The sequence below is a fragment of the Dromiciops gliroides genome, chromosome 2 (genome assembly GCF_019393635.1).
Source record: "Dromiciops gliroides isolate mDroGli1 chromosome 2, mDroGli1.pri, whole genome shotgun sequence".
NCBI classification, from domain to species: domain Eukaryota; kingdom Metazoa; phylum Chordata; class Mammalia; order Microbiotheria; family Microbiotheriidae; genus Dromiciops; species Dromiciops gliroides.
The window spans coordinates 112,679,738-112,701,126 of NC_057862.1; the positions used below are offsets into that span (position 1 = coordinate 112,679,738).

The 21,389-nt window shown below is 39.4% G+C and overlaps 1 long non-coding RNA gene across 1 annotated transcript in view; it reads right to left on the bottom strand.

The window, feature by feature from the left end:
• LOC122738038 overlaps positions 1 to 21,389 on the bottom strand; it is a 66,948-nt gene that overhangs the window by 38,161 nt on the left and 7,398 nt on the right. Inside the window, exon 2 of the long non-coding RNA XR_006354624.1 lies at positions 15,924 to 16,000. This is a non-coding gene — a long non-coding RNA (uncharacterized LOC122738038). The remainder of the gene's footprint in view (positions 1 to 15,923; positions 16,001 to 21,389) is intronic.

Here is a 21,389-nt window from a genome sequence, read left to right on the forward strand (position 1 = left end):
GAACTTTCACCTAACCACAGGCCCTCCATTTAAAGGACAAAAAAGGTATCAAGAGAAGTTGGATATACCTAATTTCTTCAGGACCAGGACAGTCTTCTTATTCATATTAGACCTGTGGCCTAGGTTCTGTATGACCATTCTTTTTTAATATTAACAGCAGGTTTATCAAAATGGATGTTTATTTGCTATAAAATTCATTTTAGAAAAGAAAGGAACGAGTTAAGGCACAGTAGTTTTAAAAGGTAACCATAATATGTAGAATATATCTGTGTATACTAATATTGCATTCATTTCAAACATTATGGCCTTATCCTGTTTTATCTATTTCTTTGTGATTCCCAAATTACAGTATTTCATGAAATCTATTAGACCCAAGCACATTTAAGCTTTACTAGTCACATGTTCACTGAAGTGCTTTTTTTGGAGCAGGACTAATTAAATAGTGCCATATTTAATACTGACGATTATTTGCTAACCTTAAGACCACTTCTAGTTTCTACCACTTAGAAAAGTTTAAAAGCAATTCTTAAAGCCTATAGATTGTGGTTAAACTTTGAGTCAATAAGTATGAACTGCAATGAATTAGGTGATTGGTAAAGCAAACAATATAGAACACTTAGCAGTCAGTTTACTACTATATACTCCTTTATAAATTATAGCTCCTTTTTTCTGTATGAGCATTCTTTATTTGTGGGTTTTTTTGTGGGGCAATGAAGGTTAAGTGACTTGCCCAGGGTCACACAGCTAGTAAGTGTCAAGTGTCTGAGGCCTGATTTGAACTTAGGTCCTCCTGAATCCAGGGTCAGTACTTTATCCACTGCACCACCTAGCTGCCTCATGTATGAGCATTCTTGCATACAATTTTATGAACCTCCCAGAATCCCAGGGCTGTAAGAGATCTTAGGAATCATCCACTGGAATGTAAGTTACCTGAGGGCAGGAATTTTCTCACTCTCGTCTTTCGATCCTCAGGATCTAGTGTAACTCCTAGTAGAGACCCATAGGAGGCACTTAATAAAATGTTGCTTGACTGATCCATCTAACCCAAGTCCATCTTTTTATTGGTAAGAAAAGCAAAGATCCAGAGAGGAGAAGAGCTTTACCCAAGGATACACATGTATTAGTGATCAGGGCAAGACTGCAACAGGTATCTGCAGATTCCAAGTTGAGTACACCACATGGCCTTCAGATGGACCATTGCACTTGGCCAACTTTAAGCCTGCGTTCTGACTTCCTTTAGAGTTTTACCTGTGCATATTTACACTGAGATAACTATTCCTCCATATGCATGGTTCTATTGAAGTCACAGAATTCTAGAGCCAGAACGGACCTTTGAGACCATTCAGTCCAATACTTTCATTGTACTGATGAAATTAAAGGACTTGACTATGAGAAGGTGATGTATTATGATCCACCCCTATTGGCCCCCTCACTTCCCTGTTGTGGCAGAGGGATTTGGTAGCTCAATGAAACTGTGAGCACATGTAGCATTTCACAAGATGGACAGGTCATAATAGAGAGTTCTGAAAAAAAGGGGATCCACTGGAGAAGGAAATGGCAAACCACTCCAGTATCTTTGTGAGGAAAGCCCCATGGACGGTATTAAAATGCTAAGATATATGACATCAGAAGGTGAGCCTCTCAGGCCAGAAGGTATCTAACACTATATTGGGAAGAGTTATAAAGCCACTACAAATAGCTCCAGAAAGAATGAAGCCACTGGACCAAAGCCAAAAGGAAGCTCAACTATAGATGTGTCTTGTGATAAAAAGAAAGTCTGATGCTATCAAGATCAATATTGCATAGGAACCTGGAATGGAAGATCTATGAACCAAGGTAAGATGGATGTGGGTAAACAAAAGATGAAAAGATTAAATATTAACATCTTGGGTGTCAATGAATTTAAATGGACAGGAATGGGTGAATTTAACTCAGGTGATAATTACATCTACTATATATAAGGGATAAGAATCCCTTAGAAGAAATGGAGTAGCCCTCATAGTCCATCAAAAGGTGAGAAAAGCAGTGCTGAGCTATAATCTCAAAAATGACAGAATATTAATCTGATCAAGTTCAAGTCAAACCATTCAACATCACAGTAATAAAAGTCTATGCTCTAACCACTGATGCTGAAGAGGCCAAAGTTGCTCAGCTCTAGGAAAACCTACAACACCTGCTAGAAATAACACCAAAAATGATGTCACATTCATCATAGGGCATTGGAATGCTAAAGTAGGCAATAAAAATAATTGGAATAACATGCAAGTTTGGTCTTGGGGTACAAAATGAAGCAGGGTAGAAACTAATAGAACTTTGTCAAGATAAGTCACTCATCATAGCAAACACTTTTTCAACAACCCAAAAGATGACCCTTTACAAGGACATCACCATGGACATTACATGGACAAAATCAGATTGATTCTATACTTTGCAGCCAAAGGTGAAGAAGTTCTATCCAGTCACTTAGAATAAGACCTGGAGCTGAGTGTAGCCCAGATCATGAGCTTCTTTTGGTAAAATTCAGACTTAAATTGAAGAAAGTGTGGAAAACATCAGACCATATAGATATGCCCTAAATAACATCCCTTATGAATAGGAAGTAGAGGTGATGAAGAGATTTAAGGGATTATATCTGGTAGATAGAGGGCCTGAAGAGGTATGGACAGAGGTTCACAGTATTGTATGGGAGGCAACAACAACAAAAATCCCAAAGAAAAAGAAGAAGAAGAAATCAAAATGGCTGTCTGATGAAGCTTTACAAATAGTTGAGGAAAGAAAGAAAAGGAAAGGGAAAGATATACCCATCAGAATGCAGAATTCCATAGAATAGCAAGGAGGGACAAGAAGGTGTTCTTAAATGCACAAAACAAAGGAATAGAAGAACACAATAAAATGTGGAAGACAAGAGATCTCTTCAGGAAAATTGGAGATGTCAAGGGAAAATGGGCTTGATAAAAGACACAAATTGTAGGGACTTAACAGAAGTTGAAGGGACTAAGAAGAGGTGACAAGAATATAGAGAAGAGGGGGCAGCTAGGTGGCACAGTGGATAGAGCACTGGCCCTGGAGTCAGGTGTACCTGAGTTCAAATCCGGCCTCAGACACTTAACACTTACTAGCTGTGTGACCCTGGGCAAGTCACTTAACCCCAATTGCCTCACTAAAAAAAAAAAAGAATATAGAGAAGAACTATACAAGAAAGATCTTAACATCACTGATAACCATGATAGTGAAGTTGCTGATCCTGACATGCTGGAGAATGAAGTCAAGCGAACCTTAGGAAGTATTGCTAACAATAAGGCTAATAGAGGTGACGGACTTCCCACTGAGCTATTTAAAATCTTAAAAGATGATGTTGTTAGAGTGTTGCATTCAATATGCCAGCAAATTTGGAAAGTTTAATGATGGCCACTGAATTGAACAAGGTCAGTTTACATCCCAATCTTAAAGAAGGGCAATGCCAAAGAATGTTCAAATCACTGAACATTTGCACTCATTTCACCAGCAAGGTTATGCTTAACATTCTGCAAGCTAGGCTCTAGCAATATGTGAACAAAGAATTAACAGAAGAGCAGGCAGGTTTTGGAAGAGGCAGAAGAACTAGAAACCAAATTGCCAACATTCACTAGATTATGTAGAAAGCAAGGGAGTCCAAGAAAAACATCTACTTCTGCTTCATTGACCACACTAAAGCCTTTGACTGTATGGATCACAACAAAATGTGGGAAGTCCTCAAAGAGATGGCAGTACCAGATCATCTTACTCATCTCCTGAGGAACCTGTATGTAGGCCAAGAAGCAAAAGTTAGAACCAAACATCAAATAACTGATTGGTTCAAGATTGGAAAAGGATTATGACAAGGCTGTATATTGTCATCCTATTTAACTTATATGCAGAGTACACCATGCAAAATGCAAGCCTAGATTAATCAAAAACCAGAATTAAGGTTGCCAGGAGAAATATCAACAATCTCAGATATGCAGACAATACCATTCTGATGTCAGAAAGAAAGGGGAATTCTAGAGAACTTTTGAGAGTTCTTTGGACAGCAAGGAGATTAAATCAGTCAATATTTTAAAAAGAAATTAACTGACTATTCATTGGAAGGACAAATACCAAATCTGAAATTCAAATACTCTGGCCACATAATGAGAAGATAGGACTCATTGGAAAAGCCCCTTTGAAAAAGATTGAGGCAAAAGGAGAAGGAAATGGCAAAGGATTAGATGGACAGATGGTGTCATGGAAGCAAAGAACATGAGCTTGGACAGACCAGGAGATAGTGGAGGACAGAAGTGCTTGGCATACTATGGTCCCATGGGGTAACAAAGAGTTGGACATGACTGAGTGACTGAACAACAATGATTACAGTCCAGGAAGGGTAAAGAAAGTCCTAAATTTACAGTCAGAAAAACATGAGTTCAAATCCCCTTTCTAGCACTTCCTAACTATGTGACCATAGACACTCAAACTTTTTGAGTTTGTTTCCATGTCTATAATATGGGGATGATAACACTTGTAAGTAACCATCTTTGAGGATTGCTGTGAAGCACAAATGGAGATAATGTTTGTTAAATGCTTTGTAAACTTGAAACATGATAAAAAATGTCAATTTTCATTATTATTGGTCGAGGTCAGCCAACTAGTTAGGACAAGAACAATTTGTTTTAGCCCTTGTGGCCATAGTCATAATTATATGTTTCTTCTTTCTGTTGGCTGAACTAAGCATGGCTCAGTGAGTCAAGCCTCAAGCCAAGCCCTGGAGTAAGTTCTAAGCTGTCATTCTTGTCCTGGGCCAGAGTGGACAATTCCCAGTTACAGAACTTGCTGTTCCTCAGCTCATGTTTCTTTGAATAGCTTTTGTGTCACATAGTAGGCTTGACTGAGCAGACTCACCAGGCAGAAGAAGACAAGCAGGAAAGAGAAGGAATAGTTCTGCATATATGAGAAAGACAGACAGAGAGGAGGGAGGAGAGAGGAATTGGGGTGGGAAGGGATAGTTTCTTCCAGGATACCTTCTGCCCAAGATCATTAGGATCCAGGGAAGAGGAAAGAAAGATCTCATGGTCTTGGCAAAACTGGAAACAGAGATATTTTCAATTTCAATTAAATTCAACAAACATTTGTTGAGAATCTACTATGAACCTTTTAAAGCACTACACAAGTGGGAAGACCTTGTGGGAAGACATGGATGATAATCAACCAATAAGCATTTGTTAAGTATCTGCACTGTGTTCAGTGCTGGGTAATAAAAGAGGGTCCCAGACCTTAAGGACCTTACAAACCATTAGGGGAAATGGCAGGTTGCTAATAAGAATAGTGGGAAAATATAATGAATGACGTTTTTATGGCATCCTAGTTTGCAAAGCATTCAACAAACATCTCACTTGAGTCTCACAATAACCCTGTGAAGCCGGTGCTATTTGGTTTTGCATTTGGAGATAGATTGTTATTGATATCTTTTGTTTTATATCATCTGGATTTCTCTGTGTCCCTCTCTTACCCTTTCCCAGAGAGCCATCTCTTATCATAAATAATTTTTCAAAGAGAAAAAGAAAAAAATTAAAAAACAAAGCAAAGCAACATAATGAAAAATATCTGACATTATATGTAATGTTCCAAACCTAGCTGTACAAACAGGATGGGAGGGAGTATGGTATTTTTTCATATGTCTTCTTTAGGATCAAGCTTTTTCTTAAGAATTTTGAAACATTGATTTTCATTGATTTTGTGGTGTTGGTTCTTTCCATTTACATTGTTTTAGTCATTGTATATATTGTTTTCTTGGCTTTGCTTACTTAACTATGCATCAGTTCATGTATATCTTTCCATGCTTCTCTATACTCATCATCATTGTTTCTTATAGCATAGTGATATTCCACTACATTCTTTTTTTTAAATTAATAAAGTATTTTATTTTTTTCCCATTACATGTAAAGATAGTTCTCAACTTTTGTTTATACAAGCTTTCCAATTTCAGATTTTTCTCCCTCCCTCTCCTCCCTCCCCCCTCCCCTAGACAGCAGGCAACCTGATATAGGTCATGTTATAAGAGAAAAAATCAGAGCAATGATGAAAAACCTCAAAATAGAAAAAAACAAAAGAAATAGTATGGTTCATTCAGCATCTATACTCCACAGTTCTTTTTTTTCCTTGGATTTGGAGATCCTCTTCTATCATGAGTCCCCTGGAACTCTTCTGTACCATTGCATTAGTGAGAAGAATATAGTCCATCACAGTAGATCAACACTCAATGTTGATGATACTGTGTACAATGTTCTTCTGGTTCTGCTCACCTCACTCATCATCAGCCCACGCAAGACCCTCCAGGTTTCTCTGAACTTCTCCTGCTCATCGTTTCTTATAGCACAATAGTATTCCATTGTATTCATATACCATAACTTGTCCAGCCATTCCCCAATTGATGGGCACCCCCTCAACTTCCAATTCCTTGCCACCACATAAAGAGCAGCTATAAATATTTTTGTACATGTGGGTCCCTTTCCCCTCCACTACATTCTTGTACCACAATTTGTTTAGCTATTCCTCATTTTATGAGTATCTACTTTGTTTGCAATTCTTTGCTACCATAAAAAATGCTGGGATAAATAGTCTGGTATATATGTGGCCTTTCTTTTTATCAGTGACCTCTTTGATACAGCATATGCTTAGCAGTGTACACTATGGGTTAAAAGGTGTAAATATTTTAGTCCTTTTATTTGCGTAATCCCAAATTGCTTTCCAATATGTCTGTACCAATTCACAGCTCTAACAATGTGTTAATGTTCTGCCTCTCCACAACACCTCTAATATTGACCATTCCCTCTTTTTCCATCTTTTCCGGTTTGCTAAGTTTAGTGCAAAATTTCAGGATTGTTGTGATTTGCAGCTTTTTTTTTTTTTTTTTTTTTTTTTAGTGAGGCAATTGGGGTTAAGTTACTTGCCCAGGGTCACACAGCTAGTAAGTGTTAAGTGTCTGAGGCCGAATTTGAACTCAGGTACACCTGACTCCAGGGCCAGTGCTCTATCCACTGCGCCACCTAGCTGCCCCTGCAGCTTTCTTATTATTAGTGATATGGATAAATATTTTATGTGGTGGTTAATTAGTTGTACTTCTTTTGAGAACTATTTGTTCTTATGCTTTGATCACTATTAAGTAATTTTTTTGGTTAGTTGCCTATATATCTTAGATATCAAACCCTTATTTGATAGTAAGATTTTTTCACAACCAATGGGAATAATCCTTTCTTTTGTTATAAGAAATTACTCTAGCAGTAGGCAAGGAGGAATATAATTGAAAATGAAGGTGATTTAAAAAAAAATTTTTTTTGCAGGCAATGAGGGTTAAGTGACTTGCCCAGGGTCACACAGCTAGTAAGTGTCAAGTGTCTGAGGCCAGATTTGAACTCAGGTACTCCTGAATCCAGGACCAGTGCTTTAACCACTGCGCCATCTAGCTGCCCCTGAAGGTGATTTTTAAAAGGGTAGATATCAAAAATTTTTGTAAGATACACTCAGGTTAAAGGATATGAACAGTTTTCAAAAGAAGAATTGCAAACTATTAATAACCATGTGAAAGAATGCTATAAATCACTAATAAGAAGAGAGAAGTGTATATCCAAACAACTACCCAGAAAATTGGCAAAGGTTACAAAAGAAGGCAATAGTAAATGTTGGAGAGGTTTTAGGAAGACACTTGGTGCACTATTGATGGAACCATGAATTGGTTTGGCCATTTTGGAAGTCAACTTGGAATTATGTGAAGAAAGTAGTTATGATGTCAATACCTCTTGATTCAGGGATTCCATTGCTAGGCATATACACCAAGGACGTCAATGGCAAAAAAAGAAATAAAAAAGAAAAGAAAAACCCCATATACTCCTAAATATTTATAGCAGCACTTTTTTTTGTAGCAGTAAAGAACTGGAAATTAACAACAAATATACCCATTGATTGAGGACTCAAGTCAACAATCACTTATTACATTTCTTGGGAATGGCTAAAGAAGGTATGGTACATAGGACCATTCCTCTCTCAGAGGATGCACTCTGCACTTTCTCTACCATGTCCCAGAAACCTCTTCATCCTGGAAGCTCACTGTAGCCCTGGAATTCACACATTGGAAGTGTCCTCTAGCCCGAAGATTCTTCCCTCTGATCGCATGGCTTCTCCTAGAAAGAACCTTCCTTTGAGGAGGGCATCCATACTCATCAAGTACACATTCTTCCCCAGGTTGCATTCCTGACTCTCCAGATTTTCTCTACCATCCCCCCCCCCCCACCTCTTATCTTCATCTCCTCCCAACACCTGCTTTTCAGCTGTTTAAATGTAATGTCTTTCCCCACTAGGATATAAGCTTCATGAAAGCAAGGACTGTTTTTCTTTCTGCTTGTATTTCTATTCTTAGCCCTTAACAAATTGTCTAGCACATAGTAAGGACTTAATAGATGTTCGTTGACTTGGCTAGCCTTGACTTGATATAAATTTGTCTTGGGATTATCTAATGTTTTGAATGATAATAAATGTTTAATGAATCAAATGGAATCAAATCTATGCCATATGTCATGACCTTTACTTAAAAAAAAAAGCCACTGTTGAAAGCTATTTTATGAGTAGAAGAATGGAAATGCATTTAAAATGAATACCTCTTTCGTATAGATCCTGTAATTGGTAAAAGGTATAAAATATCTTACTAAATATAAAATCCCTGAAATTTTCTCAGGATATTGGAGGATGCATTTTAAACAGCTTCCTTCAAATTTTCAGATTACTTAAAGTGACCAGAAGATAACATGAGAATGTCCAATTTGGTTCAGGCCCTTGGTTGCACCAGTCAGGTATAAATGTAACAATGGCACCAATGGACATCAACCTTTAAAGGTGAATTAAGAATGTACCCAAATCTTAGGGGCAGCTAGGTGGTGCAGTGGATAAAGCACTGGACCTGGGTTCAGGAGGATCTGAGTTCAAATCTGACCTCAGACCCTTGACACTTACTAGCTGTGTGACCCTGGGCAAATCACTTAACCCTCATTGCCCTGTAAAAAAAATGATTTTACCTGTATCTTTCACTACTTTTAGTGACCTGAAATTACTTCAAAACATGACACAGACTGAAAATATAAATAATTTCAAGAAAAGCTTAGATAACTTCATGGGTTGAATTAGGGTTTGAGTACCAGATGCTTGCTAGTTGTAGGACAAGCCACTTCATCTCTCTGGGCCTCAGTTTCCCTATCTGTAAAATAGGTCTAATAATATTTGCACTATCTACTTCCCAGGGTTGTTGTGAGAAGAACTTCTAAACCTAAAGTACTATAGAAATGTGAATGGTTATTATTTTTCACTCAAATGCTGTGGTCTCAACATGACAGGTATTCCCTCCACCAATCACCAATGGAAATCATAACCAATGCCTGCCCAATTTGTGTGATTCTTGTCTGTGTCCTCAAATAAATTCACCACAGGGATACAACCAATATGCCAAAGGCCTTCTTTGTGAGATAATATAAACTATTTTGCAAATGATGAAGTGCTAGATAAATGTTAGCTATTTCTCTTGACTTTAAGAGCATAGCAAGGGCTGTCCAACAATTCTCTCTCACCCTAAGACTAGCCCATTTTCTTTTTCTTTCATACATGTCTTGGATGATGTCAATATTGTTATAATTATCATCTTGTTCTTCTCATCTTTTTTTGGATGTAAATGGTCCTGAGACAACTTGCCTAATTAATGGTCTATGAACTCTTGCACAGGTAGACAAAATGCTACTTTTTGCATTGGGGAAAAAAAAGCATTCCAATAGGATTGCTTTGAGTATCCACAGCAGAACACCAGTAGAACAGACAAGAGAGAGGATAGGTACCTCATCTTGTTTCCGCATAATGTTGGTCTATTCTAGGCCTTTATATTTTGAAAGTTTTTGGTTCTGTGTACCTTGGAAATTATGAATATTTGGCATGGTTACATCTATTAAAAACATCATGCCTTACCCTTTGACCCAGCAATTCCACTTTTAGGTCTTTTTGCCAAAGAAATCATGGAAAGGGGAAAGGGACCCACATGTACAAAAATATTTATAGCTGCTCTTTACGTGGTGGCAAGGAATTGGAAGTTGAGGGGGTGCCCATCAATTGGGGAATGGCTGGACAAGTTGTGGTATATGAATACAATGGAATACTATTGTGCTGTAAGAAACGATGAGCAGGAGGAGTTCAGAGAAACCTGGAGGGTCTTGCGTGGGCTGATGATGAGTGAGATGAGCAGAACCAGAAGAACATTGTACACAGTATCATCAACATTGAGTGCTGACCTACTGTGATGGACTATATTCTTCTCACCAATGCAATGGTACAGAAGAGTTCCAGGGAACTCATGATAGAAGAGGATCTCCAAATCCAAGAAAAAAAAAAAAGAACTGTGGAGTATAGATGCTGATTGAACCATACTATTTCTTTTGTTTTGGGTGCTGTTGTTTTTTTTTTTTCTATTTTGAGGTTTTGCATTACTGCTCTGATTTTTTCTCTTATAACAGGATTAATGCAGAAATAGGATTAATGTTATTATGTGTATATATGTGTGTGTGTATAGATATATATCTATATGTATATGTATATAGATATATAGAAATAACCTATATCAGATTACCTGCTGTATAGGGGAGGGGGAGGGAGGGGAGGGAGGGAGAAAAATCTGAAATTGTAAAGCTTGTATAAACAAAAGTTGAGAACTATCTTTACATGTAACGGAAAAAATAAAATACCTTATATATAAATAAATAAATAAATAAATTTGATTTAAAAAAATCATGCTTAAGATATATTGGTCAATGTTATGTCCAAATGATTAGGAGCAATAGTTGTTATTAATGACAGATCTACTATTATTATTACTGTTATTATTAATGGCAGATCCCCAAATTCCATTAGTTTGTAACCCACTGTGTGAAGGAATATTTCATTTTCTATTTGACTTGACACTGCCTCCTTCAAAATATGGGATTTACAGTTGACTGTGTGGTGTTATCTAGGCTATCCCCACTAATCCAAAGAATTGACTCAGTTATTTAATTGGTTGCCCAATATTTGATCATGTAGAAACAGTCTACAAGCTAAGTAGTAATTATTACTGAAGTCTCATGCAACTTTGCTTTTTCTATCTCCTCTCTCCATAAAAGTCTCAGAAATTATAAAATATGGAGAGAAGAGAAATTGCCAGGGGGTTTTATCTTTTCAATTAATAATGTCTGACCTCCTTACTCTCCATCCTCCTGCCCCTCCCCTTCCGTTCTACCAAACCTATAGGAAAAAAAATCACTTACCCTCTTCTCTCAACTTTTTGTCAGCTCTAATTAGAAGCTACATTTTGTTAAGCAAATTAGGAGTTAAAATGAAGTGGAAGGAATGTGTGAAATGAATAATTAACATTGTATAGACTTCAGCATCATAATTAAGATTAAACACTACATGTATTCAAACTAGATTAAGGCAACCATCAAAAACTACAGTGTGCTCAGAGAAGAGTGAGCATTTGTTAAATAATGTTTTATGAAGAATGCTCTAAAAGCATCAAACATAAGGTTGTCATATATACAGTGATTAAAGTTTTATACAAAGATGCTCTAATTCCAGCAAATGTCATTCTCTACTGTCTTCACCTTTAGAAATATACTATATGGGGCAGCTAGGTGGCGCAGTGGATAAAGCACCGGCCCTGGATTCAGGAGGACCTGAGTTCAAATCCGACATCAGACACTTGACACTTAACTAGCTGTGTGACCCTGGGCAAGTCACTTAACCCTCATTGCCCTGCAGGGGAAAAAAAAGAAAGAAAGAAAAAAGAAGAAGAAATATACTATACCCTGAATTCAGGAGGACCTGAGTTCAAATCCAGCCTCCGACACTTGACACAAGCTGTGTGACCCTAGGCAAGTCACTAAGCCTCAATTGCCTCACCAAAAAAAAAAAAAAAAAAAAAAGAAAGAAAAAAGAAAAAGAAATATACTATAAATGGAAAGTGGCTCAGTGTGAATGGCTTATTAAAGAAGATGTGAATTAAAAAACAAACAAACAGGACCGCCTTCAAACTTCAAGGAACATCTCTATTCTATCATTTGTCGAAAAAGTCTAAGTTCAACATCCCTTTAGGCTAAAAATGTTTCAATCAGTTTCACAGGCTCACAAAATGTTAGAGTTGAAAGTGTCCTGAAGAAACCATACAGTCCAGCTCCTTCATTTTACAAATGAGAGAACTGAGAGCCAGAAATGTTCATTGACTTTTCCAAGGTCACACTCCCACTTAGTGGTGGAGCCAGAATCTGAAGCCAATCTGAATTCCCTGGATGCTGTTAGCTGATGTTCACTCCGTGGATGGCATCCAGCTCTGTTATATTTTTTGAAGGTTTAGCAAGCAGGATGGCAAGTAGCAGGTACAAATAATTATCTTCAGAAAGTGTGCTTTACAGAAACAAGAGAACATTGTGCACAGAGACAACAATATTGTTTGATGAAGAACTGTGAAAGACTTAACTTTTCTCAGCAATACAATGATCCAAGACAATCCCAAAGGACTATCAGTGAAGCATACTATCCACCTCCAAAGAAAGAACTGATTTGATGGAACATAGACCAAAGCATGCTATTTTTCACTTTCTTTCATTTTTAAATTTTATTCAAGTTTTCTTATACAAAATGACTAATATGGTAATGTTTTACATAATCGTACATGTATAACCTTTATCTGATTGCTTACCACCTCAGGGAAGGGTGAGGGGAGGGAGGGAAGGAGGGATAAAAATTGGAACCCAAAACTATAAATAAAAAGGTTTATTACTTTAAAAAAAAAGAAAAAGAAAAAAGTGTACCTTATTTGAGCTTTTGTCAATGACAAGTAAGGGGTACATATAAACTAATTGTGGCTTGTTTTCCTTCATAGAGGAGAGATGGGACATGTTTTTGGCTCTTTAGGTTATCTCAGAGAATGAAATAGAAGTGTTCCTTGAAAAAATGGAAGAATAGAATGAAAGAATGGTATTGCACCAGGCTCCATTGCTATAGCCCCCTTCTCTGATCCACCCAGGGCACTGATACTACCAAACTGTTTGTCTACTCACACCCATAGTTTATTAGCCCCCATTGATGTTTATCTCATGATCAGATGACCATGGATCCAAAGCAAAGACTTTTAATGAAACAGAATAATAAAACAATAATGGGGAACTGAACCAGCTATTAATCATTCTCAACACTCATTCCCAAGTGGCTGCAGTTCCAAAGTATGTTTACCAGTACTGTTCTTGGCTTGTAATTATCTACATTCTTTTTCCAATCCAGAGAGAATGTCAGTCATTTGTGGGAAGGTGCTAAGGGAATACCACCCAACTGCAGGGTACTCTGCAGTGGAGCCCTAGGAGATACTAGCCATCTAGTCATAGGAATGGCAGGCTAGGATAAGTTGGACTTCAGATTTCGAACCCCAGACTCAAATCATACTCTGTCATTCACTGTGTGACCTTGTGCAAGTCACTTAATTTGTGGAACTGTGAACTGATCCAACCATTCTGGAGAGCAATTTGGAACTATGCCCGAAGGACTATAAAACTGTGCAAACCTTTTGACCCAGTAATACCGCTACTAAGTCTGTATCCCAAAAAGAGCAAAGAAAATGGGGAAAGACATCCATATACAAAAATATTTATAATATCTCTTTTTGTGGAGGCAAAGAATTGGAAATTGAGGGGATGTTCATCAATTGGGGAATAGCTGAATAAATTGTGGTATGTGCTTGTGTTGAAATACTACTGTGCTCTAAAAATGATGATGAGGATGGGTTCAGAAAACCCTGGGAAGACTTATATAAACTGATGCAAGGTGAGTAGAACCAGGAGAACATTGTACACAATAACAGCAATATTACACAATGATCAACAATGAATGACTTAGCTATTCTTAGCAATACAGTGATCCAAGACAATTCCAAAGGTCTCATGATGAAAAATGCTATCCACCTCCAGAGAAAGAATTGGTGAACTCTGAATACAGATTGAAGCATATTTTTTCCCTTTTTTTTGCAACATGGTTAATATGGAAATACATTTTGCTTAACCTGTATAGTGGGTATCATATTGCTCACCTTCTCAATGGGTAGGAGAGAGCCTAGAAAGAGGGAATCTGGAACTCAAAATAAAAATGAGGGGGCGGCTAGGTGGCATAGTGGATAAAGCACCGGCCTTGGATTCAGGAGTACCTGAGTTCAAATCCGGCCTCAGACAAATGACTTACTAGCTGTGTGACCCTGGGCAAGTCACTTAACCCCCATTGCCCAGCAAAAAAACAAAAACAAAATTAAAAAAACAAAATAAAAATGAATGTACAAAAAAAGGAGATTTCAATATTCCCAACTTTGTGAGATTCAAAAGACTACATACTCACATTAGAGAATACATTTACTGAATGAAATAAAAAAATAAAAGATACATGAAAACTCCCAAGATTCTGAGCTAAAGTTTGAGATCTCAACTTCCTTTCAGCAGTTGCAGCTCATTCTGTTAAGGTCTGAGGTGTTACCTCCACTTTTTCCTAAAGAACAGCTCCACCCAGAGGCTGCTTGTAGAAGAGTTAGAAGCATCTCCAAACTGAAAATAACAAGGTAGGTGGTAATTCTCTCCCCAACTCTTACAGAAATAAGATTGACTTCCTATTCAATTGCCAAGGGAAAACTGGAGCCCAGCAGTTACCAGTTCTTTTTTAAATCATAAAAACATTTTATTATTTTCCAGTTACATGTAAAGATAGTCTTCAACATTTGTTTTCATAGGCTTTTTGGTTCCAGATTTTTCTCCCACCTTCCTTTCCCTCTCCCCTCCCCCAAGATGGAAAGCAATCTGATATAGGTTATATATGTACAATCACATTAAACATTTCTCTGCATTAGTCATATTGTGAAAAAAGAGTTAATAGTTCTTTTAAAAGTTTCAGAATTGGGGCAGCTAGGTGGCGCAGTGGATAGAGCACTGGCCCTGGATTCAGGAGGACCTGAGTTCAAATCCAGCCTCAGACACGACACTTACTAGCTGTGTGACCCTGGGAAGGTCACTTAACCCCAATTACCCAGCAAAAAAAAAGTATCAGAATTCACCCTGTTCTCTCCCTATGGCCCCATGTTCCACAACCACTCTCCCCACACTGCCATCTTAATATCCATTCTAAAGATCAGCCATGTTTTCCATATGTCTAGCATTGTACTTTGGCTTATATCTAGCATTGTACTTTCCACAGATCATCTCATTTGATCTTAATGTCCCTGAAAGTTAGCTACTATCATTGTATTCATTTTGCATATGAGGAAATTGAGTTTGAGAGACGTGGAGTGATTTAGTCAGGGTCATACATAAGGTCATTGACACGCAATGAAGAAGAAGATAGGGGTTACACATATTTTCTCTGGGTCCTCCATGAACCTCTATCCTCTATGAACCTCTATCCTCTATGAACCTCTATCCTCTATGAACCAAGTGACCATCTCTTTTTTTAGGCTTTTAAGCATTTATTAAAGTATATTAGAGGTTAGCAAAGAGAGAGTGAGAGAAAGCCTCCTTCACCTAGCTATCCAAGAGACTGAATTTCCCTCGGTTCCCCAAGTGACCATCTTTTTAAAAAAATCCTGTTATTGTATAAGATTTCATGACCTTTTTGGAAATTCCACTTATGCTAATTCCTTGCAGTTATATGAATCACATAATTTCTGTCTTTTTGGCATCATCAGGATAGTAATGATGCAGTGGAATGCTAAGGAAAAGAAAACCTGGAAAAGACCCAATTGGTTTCAGAGTATATACTACTACTTCTAGAATGTTGACAATGAAAAGGGAGAAGTGGGATGATACCCCAAGCAGGACAGAAGGAAGGGAATGGAGAGAACTTACCATGCCCTTAAGCAGAAAGGAAGGAGCCAGTGGGGAGAAGAAAAAGGCAGGACAATAATGCTTGATAGGAGAAGGTCCTGGAAAAGAAAAAAGGGGAAAGCATTAAGGGCATGGTTGAAAGAGTTGGCCTTGGCAAGGAAGATGAATATCTCTTCCTCTAAAATAGGAGAGAAGTGGAACAGTGGATAGAGCACTGGACCTGCAGTCAGGAAGACCAGAGTTCAAATCCAGCATCAGACACTTACTAGCTGTATGACCCCAGGTAAGTTACCTAACCTTGATTGCCTCTCCATCTCCCTTCCCAAAATATGAGAGGATTGGGGAAGACCTTGAGAAGTTTTGTAAAGTATGTAGGAGAGGAGTTGCAAGAATCTAAGCTGAATGGCCTCAATCTCAGTAAAGTCAAGGTCATGTAAAAATTGGGGAGATCAAGCAAGACTGGAGAATTGAGATGAGGGAGAAGGGTTTGGAAGAGTCACCATGGGAGAGAAATAGGCAGGTAATGAGTTAAATAAAAAGATTATAGGGGCAGCTAGGTGGCGCAGTGGATGGAGCACCGGCCCTGGAGTCAGGAGTACCTGAGTTCAAATCCGGCCTCAGACACTTAACACTTACTGGCTGTGTGACCCTGGGCAAGTCACTTAACCCCAATTGCCTCACTTAAAAAAAAGAAAGATTATAGGGCCAGCTGAGGTCGAATAGCATGAATGGACCAAATCATCCCTGATCCATCACCTTCTCCAGCAACACTCAGCAGCCCAGAAGTAGGAGCAGAAAATTTGGAGGTAAAAGTTTCCCAGGGTTGGGAATTAGTAGAGACAGAGTGACAGAAGGTCAGGGATGGGAGGGAAGGAGTAGTTTCTGGCTGGAAAGAGATGTCAATGAAGCCACAAGACAGGGGAAGGCTTGGGAGAACAGGGAGGGGAGAAAGAAAAAGCAGAAGGATTTCAGCATTCAGGGACTTGGAGGTAGTAAGATTCTGAGTTTTTACGGTGGTAGTAGTGCAATGGGGATAGAAGTTACTGGTCAGCAACTAGTAAGAATTTGCCCAAGGAGTCAGAAGAGAAGGGAACTAACTTGAGAGGGTAATTGAATGAATCCCAGTGATCCTTTGGGGGATATAAAAACTCAGAAAAAAAGGCAAGCCCAGTGAATGAAGTGATTAGGGAAGCCTTCATGACCAGGTGGTCATAGGGTAATCATTGTCTTCAAAGGGGCTGAGCCTCCTCCATGGAGGGGCTCCTCAGTTTCAGGAGAAGAGAACCAAGACCATGAGGAACTCAAAGAAGCATGAGAAGATGTATGAACTGATAGTGAGTGAAGTACACAGAAGTCGGAGAACATAGACTATAATTACAGTAAAACAAATGGAAAGGAAATACACTCAACGGAATCCAAAAATTGCAAATGACCAATCTTGGCCCTGGAAAAGAAATTGTTATGGGGAAATAGGGGGGGTGGGAGAGGGGGCGAAGATAGGGGTTTGGGGTCCTTAGGAATTCCTCTTTAAAGAATTACACCAGGGGCAGCTAGGTGGCACAGTGGATAAAGCACCAGCCCTGGATTCAGGAGGACTTGAGTTCAAATTTGACCTCAGACATTTGACACTTACTAGCTGTGTGACCCTGGGCAAGCCACTTAACCCCCATTGCCCCACAAAAAAAAAAAAAAAAAAAAGAATTACACCCTCTTGTACACAAAACCAATTGAATAAGATAATAGTTTATTTAGGGGCTGGGGAAGGGAAACCAAGAGAGAAATCCTTGGACTTCTTCTCATGGGGAGAAGGCATGGCACAGAGCGTGGCTCTGAGAGGACTCATGGGGGTGATCATCTGACTGTGGAAAGTTCCCTTATTGAGGGAGGACCATCCCCTACTGGTGGTGGCTAGGGGAATTGAGTGAGGGATGGCTTCGGACCTCTCAAGCCATCTCTCTTTTCCTCCTGACACCAAAGCAGCAGCCACACCTAATCTTATCTCCCCAGGGGTGGGGGAGACTAGAATGAAGGGTGGTGGTCCCGGAGCTAGCTCAGTCCTGATCTGGTTCCAGACATCAGGATCTGGTTATCTCTTTAGGTGTGTCTGTCCTTTGGTTTAGTTTCTCAAGAAGAAGGTTCTTTGATGTACCCCCAGAGAACTTCTGGGGTGGCCTGGGCCCATTACGATAGATAGATAGATAGACAGACAGACAGACAGATAGATAGACAGACAGACAGACAGATAGATAGATAGATAGACAGACAGACAGATAGATAGACAGATAGACAGATAGATAGATAGATAGACAGAGTCAGACAGACAGACAGACAGACAGACAGTCAGACAGTCAGACAGACAGACAGACAGACAGACAGACAGACAGACAGACAGACAGACAGACAGATAGATAGATAGATAGATAGATAGATAGATAGATAGGTAGATGGATAGACAGATAGATAGATAGTATCCCTGTATCAGTCAGAACTTCAGTGGCTCAGATACATTCAGTGCTACATGTATATATTTTGAATTTACTTATCATTGCCCCCAAACAGAATGTTAGTTCTTCTAGGACATGGATAGTTAACATTATTTTGTCTTTGTATTCCCCAGGACCCAATAAAGGGCCAGACACTTGGTAGGTGCTTTAAAAATGTTTATTAAACGAATAAGCTACTGTCCAGGGAAACCTATAATTGGGCTGTTAGTATTCTGGAAAAAGCACAGGATTTAGAGTCAGAGAATGTGGGTTAAAATTCTAGCTCTACCACTTAGTATCTGTGACTGAAACTACAAATGACGAGGACGATTTGTAACCTCTCTGGGCCTCAGCTTCCTCATCTGCAAAGAGGAGGTTGTACCAGTGCAGAGGTTCTGGAGAAGCCTATGGACTCCTCAGAATTATATATATATATATATATATGTGTGTGTGTGTGTGTGTGTGTGTGTGTGTAATATATATATCTATATATCTATATATCTATATATATATATTTTTAGTGAGGCAATTGGGGTTAAGTGACTTGCCCAGGGTCACACAGCTAGTGTTAAGTGTCTGAGGCTGGATTTGAACTCAGGTACTCCTGACTCCAGGGCCAGTGCTCTATCCAGTGCACCACCTAGCTGCCCCAGAATTATATTTTTAAATGCATAAAACAGCCTCACCCAAGGTGGTACAGTGGATAGAGCACTGGCCCTGGATTCAGGAGGATCTGAGTTCAAATCCAGCCTCAGACACTTGACACTTACTAGCTGTGTAACCCTGGGAAAGTCACTTAACTCTCCTTGCCCTGCCAAAAAAAAAAAAAAAAAAGCCCCATCAAAATACAAGGTTACCAAGGAAACCAAACATCGGTAAACATGATGGCATAATGTATTCCCCATCCAAGTTAACAGGCCCGCTGAAGTCAATCCACAGATGCCTTGTTTGTGGACTCCCATGGATTAGATGCTTTCTAAAGGCCCTTCCAACTCAAAAATTATATAATCCTATGGCGTCACACAGCATTCACCTAGAGATGCTGCAGCTTCAGCCCCACAATAGGAGAAAGTGCAATGATACCACCTAGTGCTTCCATCATGAGGCCACAAGAGAGATTGCACTTCCCTGGAGAATAGTGCTGTTTGTGCCTGGCATCTGTCCAGATACATCTGCACCCTAGTTCCTAACCCACAGACACTCTCTTTCTGTTCTCATTTCTGTTCTCCTGTCCAGAGCTCTACCACTTAGGGACTCTGCAAACCGGGAGGTAGTTGGGACTCAGAGGGCCAGGCATTCTATCAAATTTCATACCTCAAGGTCCTTCATTCAGAGCCCTGTCAGAGGCACAGTAGGGGGAGTCTTCAAGAATTGTAGACCCCAGGGGCGGCTAGGTGGCGCAGTGGATAAAGCACCAGCCCTGGATTCAGGAGTTCCTGAGTTCAAATCCGGCCTCAGACACTTGACACTTACTATCTGTGTTACTCTGGGCAAGTCACTTAAACCCCACTGCCCGGAAAAAAAAAAAACAAAAAAAGCAGAAAGAAAAATTGTAGACCCCAATGCTCTTGGCCTCCAAGGTCTTTTGCTCTAATAGACAATATAAATCCAACTCCATCCCTCTGCAGCATGGTATGGTGTTAAGTACACCGAACTTGGACCTAGGTTTCAATACTGCCCCTGATGCTATCTGTGTAGCCTACAATGAGTTTCTTCCTCTATGTCCTCTTTTTCCCACTGCTGGCCTGTTTTCTCTTCTATAAAATGACAGGTTGAATGAGGTGATTTCTCTATTTCTTTCCTTCACCCCTTAACATTTTGTTATCTGAAACAGCCGGCACCAAAGAATTCATCTACCTTCACATAATCAATTACCCAAAGAGGGTAGCTAGGCGACGAAGTAGATAAAGCACTGGCCCTGGATTCAGGAGAGCCTGAGTTCAAATCAGCCTCAGACACCTGACACTTACTAGCTGTGTAACTTTGGGCAAGTCACTTAACCCTCATTGCCCTGTGCAAAAAAAGACAACAACAATAAATTACCCAGAAATCCAACATGGCCCTGGAATCAAAGACTATACATGATTCACTTCATTTATTTAATTTCTTTCAAGGGTCTAAATGAGGAACCCACATCCCTCCTCACTCAGCAACACAAATCAGTCCAATGGCATCCACACAGCCATTCTATGGATTCACTTTTCCTGCAACTTGAAGACACATACAGTGTACAACCAATTTCATTTGATTCTGCAAGAATGTACAATGCATACCTCGGGCCTGTACCTGTGATAGACACTGAAGCAGATAAGAAGACATCAAAACCAGAGTCTGCACTCTATAAGCTTACTGTTTTGAATGGAATGGGGGAGATGAGACTGCTGTATACGTAGAAGAGGAAAAGGGAAAAGAGAATGTTCTGTTCTGCCCCAACTTGGATCCAGAGGTTCTCCTGGGGCACCTCAGGTTCAGGGTACCTGTGGGTCTACATTCCTGAAACTATAGCCCCCACTGGTCCACTCACAATGAGTTGAAAGCCAAGACATTTACTGAAATACCATAGTAAGAACTGTAGTTAGAAAATCTACCCCCACCCACAACAGCCTGGAGAACATTCTTCCAAATTACATATAACAGAAGAATAGAATCAGTGGGAATATAGAATCAGTGGGAGAATAGGCATACCCATAGATTACACAAATAGAAATACACACCTATGGGGAACATGTGACCAGGGTAACTCACATTTCCAGCACTGCTGGGCCCTGAAGCTGCTTCTTTTCTTGTATTGTTTTGGGCTGGCCTTAATCAGATCAGTTCCCTAGTGGTTTAGTTTCCATACAAGAACAAAATGAGGCCCTAGTGAGTTATTACACTTTTTTTTGGAGGGGGGGCATTGGGGAATGCAGGTTAAGTGACTTGCCCAGGGTCACACAGGTAGTAAGTGTCAAGGGTCTGAGGCCAGATTTGAACTTAGGTCCTCCTGAATCTAGGGCCAGTGCTC